This window comes from Protomyctophum parallelum (genome assembly GCF_964188405.1).
Source record: "Protomyctophum parallelum genome assembly, chromosome: 17".
In the NCBI taxonomy this organism is placed as follows: domain Eukaryota; kingdom Metazoa; phylum Chordata; class Actinopteri; order Myctophiformes; family Myctophidae; genus Protomyctophum; species Protomyctophum parallelum.
This window is the reverse complement of record NC_139719.1, coordinates 41,152,577-41,158,576: the sequence shown is the minus strand read 5'-3', so window position 1 is coordinate 41,158,576 and position 6,000 is coordinate 41,152,577.

The following is a 6,000-nucleotide window of genomic DNA, read 5'->3' as shown; positions in this document are numbered from 1 at the left end:
GGGGGCGCTCCGCGGGCCGCAGATGGCCCTACTGTACTGTACTGTAACACTCATCATACAGTATACAGTTAGTGAGTGTGTGTGTGTGCGCAAGGTTCCTGCGAATGCAGTTGCAATTGCTAAATAACTAAACACCTGAAACCTTGTGGTGTGCAAACACGGGCAGCACTGTACCCTGTCCTGTACATGCTGCCTTCTGGGCCATAAAAAGCACTGGACCGTAACTCCTTAGATTACACCACAGCGTTAGATTACTTCATACGGTGTAACGCTTTAGATTACAGCTTTAGATTACATCGGACGGTATAACGCTTTCGATCACAGCTCTAGATTACATCGCTGGCTGTTTATCTAAACAGGGAGCGATGAAATAAGATTCTGAACAAGCATGCACCCAATTGAACTTTAGTGCTGTGATGCAGATATGGGTCTCAGAGTGCTTTAACCCATTCTGACCGGGCACCCATTTTGGTGTCAGCATCATGTTATGCTTTAGCTATTGAAAAATAGCAGATCTACAAGCTCATATCGCGCGATACGAGCTTGTAGATCTGCTATTTTTGAAAAATCGAAGAGCGACTGACATTTTTAGAATCTGATCTCAGGTCAGAATGGGTTCATCAGACCAGTGTGTGTCCGGCGGAAACCTCGTATGAATCTGATCTCAGGTCAGAATGGTAAGGCAAATACGATACGATACGAACGTAGGCATTTAGCAGACACTCTTAATCCAGAGCAATTTACAATAAGCAAGCACGAGGAGTTGGATGCATCAAATGCATAGAAATAGTAATCTGGAACCAAGAACCTATCATCAGTCAAACTCTAGTCTAAACAGTATAACATTGAAACAAAATGTAAAACTTTGAAACTATACAAACTATAGGATGTCAGGTCAACAAATGAACCCACGGCGCCTTTAGTCTAGACTAAATAACATGCCATCTAAGTGACATTTTAACCTTTGTATAGGCCTGCAAGGTCGCCAAGGCTGGCCGGGTCAAGTGCTACGGCCTACGGGCTCCGTCTGAAGAGGTGAGTCTACGGCCTACGGGCTCAGTCTGAAGAGGTGAGTCTTCAGTGCTACGGCCTCCGGGCTCCGTCTGAAGAGGTGAGTCTTCAGTGCTACGGCCTCCGGGCTCCGTCTGAAGAGGTGAGTCTTCAGATTACCGCAGAAGATTGGGAGTGAGTCGGCACTTCTAACACAGTGACGATCGGAGGACCCAGAGATAGCAAATTGATTGTGGCCTAGTGCAGTACGGTATCCCAAACAATGAGTCGGGACGAATTTGTTGGGTCTGATATATTTTTTATGGGTCACAAGTACGTTTTAATTTATTTTGTATTAATAAAAAAATATATATATATATATATATAATTATATTAATAGAAATCAAAGAAATTCCCTACATCCAAGAACTACTTTAAAGAGGTAGTGAAAATAGAACACCTTGTGAGCTTCTTTTTTTGTACTAGTTTGGGTCCCTGCCCTGGGAGTCTTCAAATGTGTCTCAAGTCTCAAGCTAAAAAGGTTTAGGAACCACTGGCCTTAAGTGTATAACCAGGGGGTCCCTAATAAAACAAAATAACGCTTGTATACCTAATATCCTCTTGGCCAGATGAACGGGCAGGCAGCGCAGAAAGTCACGGTGTCTCCTGACCCCCGACAGGGATGCAGAAGAGCCAGGGACCACCACCGTGGGAGATGGTTCATCCTCCTCCTGGTCATCACTGGAGTCCATCTCAACAGGTTCTCCTCCTCGCTCACCCGTCCTCTTGTGGGACAAACCTCCCAAAATATCAAGAGCATAACTGATGTTTAATAAACATAAGGACAACAAGTGGTTCTAAAAATTAAAGTGTGCTAATTGAAAATAATTATGTTCTTCAATTGTTTATCCCACAAAATCACAAAGTTTGGTGTGTCCAAAAACGTATTTACTGCACTTGCTGGTCTTGCAGGGCAGTATAAGTTTGTCTGAATATTTATTTTGTAGTCTTACCAAATTCAAGAACTTCAAGTACTTTTAACAGCTTAAAATGTATGGACTACGGTTTAAAGTCAACGTCAATTTACAGTGGCATTAATCTAGATAGATAGATAGATAGATAGATAGATAGATAGATAGATAGATAGATAGATAGATAGATAGATAGATAGATAGATAGATAGATAGATAGATAGATAGATAGATAGATAGATAGATAGGATAGATAGGATAGACAGGATAGATAGGATAGATAGGATAGATAGGATAGATAGATAGAGACTCCTTCAAAACCGCTCTCAAAGGGCAATTACGGACGGCTGCAATTCGAAACTGGCCCCCTTAAAATATGAATCGCTCACCCACCCATCCCCCCCCCCTTACTGTATATGTTTTTCCCTTTTTTCCCCTCGCTCCTCCTTTATGATGATTTCCTGGTTTTGACTATATAGAAGTTTATATTCGTACGTCTCTAAATGTTATGAAGAATGGAAAACGGTGGACGCTTTATGGTGTCGTCCACTCACAGTTAACAGTTTTTTGTATCTAGTTGTGCTTGAAATGTACTGTAATTCTGCTGTTAATAAATACTTCAATCAATCAAGAATTACATTGAATGCGTGCAAGAGAGAGAGAGAGACACACAGAGAGACACAGACACAGACAGACAGACAGACAGGCATTTACATATACTGTCTGTACCCTCACATTGCACAAGAAGAGCACGTTTGTCCCTGGCCAGGAGCACAGAGGTCAGATTCCCCAGCATGCGTAGCAGCTCGGGGTCACACATTCGCAGCACATGCAGCAGGTAGGTGGTTCTGACCCAGTCTGGTGTGCTGCCGCTCCCGATCCAGTCCCACACGTCCAGCAGGTCCACTCCCAGCGGCTCCGTGTCCCTGCAGTTGGAGCTGCTGCATCTAGCGACGGTGTCTTCAGCTGAACTTGGCTTCTTTGACCTGGTATGGACCATAATGCAGAGAGAGAACCGTTTAACACCGACTTCAAATTATTTGACACACGCGTTCCACACACCCACAGGGAGTGCAGTGCCCGGTATCGAGTCGGTCGGAACCACCACAAAAGGCTATGGTCAGGCTCTGCCAGTGGGCCTAATGAGGCCAACTCCTTTCACCTGGGCCGGGCTCTGCCAGTGGGCCTAATGAGGCCAACTCCTTTCACCTGGGCCAGGCTCTGCCAGTGGGCCTAATGAGGCCAACTCCTTTCACCTGGGACAGGCTCTGCCAGTGGGCCTAATGAGGCCAACTCCTTTCACCTGGGCCAGGCTCTGCCAGTGGGCCTAATGAGGCCAACTCCTTTCACCTGGGCCAGGCTCTGCCAGTGGGCCTAATGAGGCCAACTCCTTTCACCTGGGCCAGGCTCTGCCAGTGGGCCTAATGAGGCCAACTCCTTTCACCTGGGCCAGGCTCTGCCAGTGGGCCTAATGAGGCCAACTCCTTTCACCTGGGCCAGGCTCTGCCAGTGGGCCTAATGAGGCCAACTCCTTTCACCTGGGCCAGGCTCTGCCAGTGGGCCTAATGAGGCCAACTCCTTTCACCTGGGCCAGGCTCTGCCAGTGGGCCTAATGAGACCAACTCCTTTCACCTGGGCCAGGCTCTGCCAGTGGGCCTAATGAGACCAACTCCTTTCACCTGGGCCAGGCTCTGCCAGTGGGCCTAATGAGGCCAACTCCTTTCACCTGGGCCAGGCTCTGCCAGTGGGCCTAATGAGACCAACTCCTTTCACCTGGGCCAGGCTCTGCCAGTGGGCCTAATGAGACCAACTCCTTTCACCTGGGTCAGGCTCTGCCAGTGGGCCTAATGAGGCCAACTCCTTTCACCTGGGCCAGGCTCTGCCAGTGGGCCTAATGAGACCAACTCCTTTCACCTGGGCCAGGCTCTGCCAGTGGGCCTAATGAGGCCAACTCCTTTCACCTGGGCCAGGCTCTGCCAGTGGGCCTAATGAGACCAACTCCTTTCACCTGGGCCAGGCTCTGCCAGTGGGCCTAATGAGACCAACTCCTTTCACCTGGGCCAGGCTCTGCCAGTGGGCCTAATGAGGCCAACTCCTTTCACCTGGGCCAGGCTCTGCCAGTGGGCCTAATGAGGCCAACTCCTTTCACCTGGGCCAGGCTCTGCCAGTGGGCCTAATGAGACCAACTCCTTTCACCTGTGCAATTCCCATCTCCATGTGGGACACCGGCTGACAGTTAAAACAGGTGCTATGAACGTATATCATTAGGTTCCCAAGTTGCATCGTTCCCAAGTAGGCCGGTGGCCGACTGCGACGTACAGGTCTAGTCCTACCATAAATGTGCCATGTCTCTGTCTGTGTGACTTCGAATTCGACACATGCGTTCCACACCCCCGCAGGGAGTGCAGTGCCCGGTATCGGGTCGGTTCGGACCCACGGTTCTCCAGAATCACCACAAAGTCTTTGTCAATATCTCATGTATAAACCATTGGCTATGCTAGTTTTAAGCCCGGTTGTCTGAGATTTTTGAATCTCACCACTGTGACTCAACCTTTTCAGGCCACCGCCCCCCAAAATAATCATATTTGAACAGGGGACCCCCCCACCCCACACCGGAGTTGAGGCAATATGTTTCTTGGTTCCAGAGATAAATATTGTGTTCACATGAGTTTGCCATCATTTGACAATTTGGCCAATATTTGCCCAATCTTTATAGTATATAGGCCTATAGTTTGTTGCATTGGTAATCAACAAACTATAGGCCAATTGAATTACTATAACTTTTTATAGTATTAGTACCCAGTCCCCACTGGGGCGACCCCCCTAACAATAACAATAAAATAAATGAAACGTAGCTGAAACTCCAATACTAATAAGCTTGCCTGGTGTAAGTGAAGTCCTTTCCAGATGTCACCTGCAGCACGTCGTGTATTCTCTGCAGCACAGAGACGCTTGTGCAGCGCAGCAGCAGGCCAGCCAGGAACCTGGTCTTAGACGAGTCTCCTGCCCTCTGCATCCACTGCGTGGTGGTGGAGGAGACCCTCTTACAGTCTATGGTGGTGGTGGAGACCTTTTTACAGTCTATGGTGGAGACCCACCAGCAGCAGCACTCTTCTGTCTTATTCGTCTGGTGGTTCTTGTAGTTGTAAGCCTCATTGTGGGCAGAAGAATGTCCGTCCTTTCTGCTATCAAACAGCTTCATGTTGGTTCTCTTTTCATGTAGTTTGGTGTTTGTTTGGCCGTTCTTCTGCAGAGTGTCTTGGGTGGTGTGTGTGTGTGTGTGTGTGTGTGTGGCTGCCTGTTAGACAGCTGCCAGGTGGTGCTGGTTGTTGTTGCCATGTGTAACTGAAAACAAGCTGGTCCCTCGTCTGAGCGGCCTTCACTTCAGGGGGTTGCCATGTTTGCGAATTATAAGCGACTTTGGGCTTGTTTTTATTTTTATTTATTTTTATTTTTATGTTTTGTGAATCCAACCATAAACAAAGCTAAGTCATACCTATATACACAGCTTTATTTTTAAGGTGTGACAATAAAGTCTTTCTGAGTTTTTCTGACTTATGAGGGGCATGTTTATTTATTTATTTATTTATTTATACGTTTATTTAACAGGGACAATACAAAAAACCAATGTATCAAGTTGTAAAAACATGAAACCGTTGCAATGTATATGGGTTAGCCAAGGCTAAATTGCAACCCCAGTCCCGGACCCTGGTTAGGCCTTTCTATAGTTCTATATACCTCCACCTAAAACAATCCTTGTTTACAACATACCTATACTAATTAAAACAATCCTTTACATACAAATACTGATACATCCAATACATAATCCAAGTACAATAACAGGTTAAAATGTGCCTAACACAGTTCGCACCTCTGGCCCGATTTCAACCAGAGTTTGACTTCGTCACCAAACCAGATCTGTTTGTCGTTTTATTTCAGTTGGTAGTGAAAAAATCTGATGCATTATCATGTTCAAATATATTGACTATTGGCTACCTGTGCTATGTCAGATATAAAGCACTGTTACCCAAACAGAGAC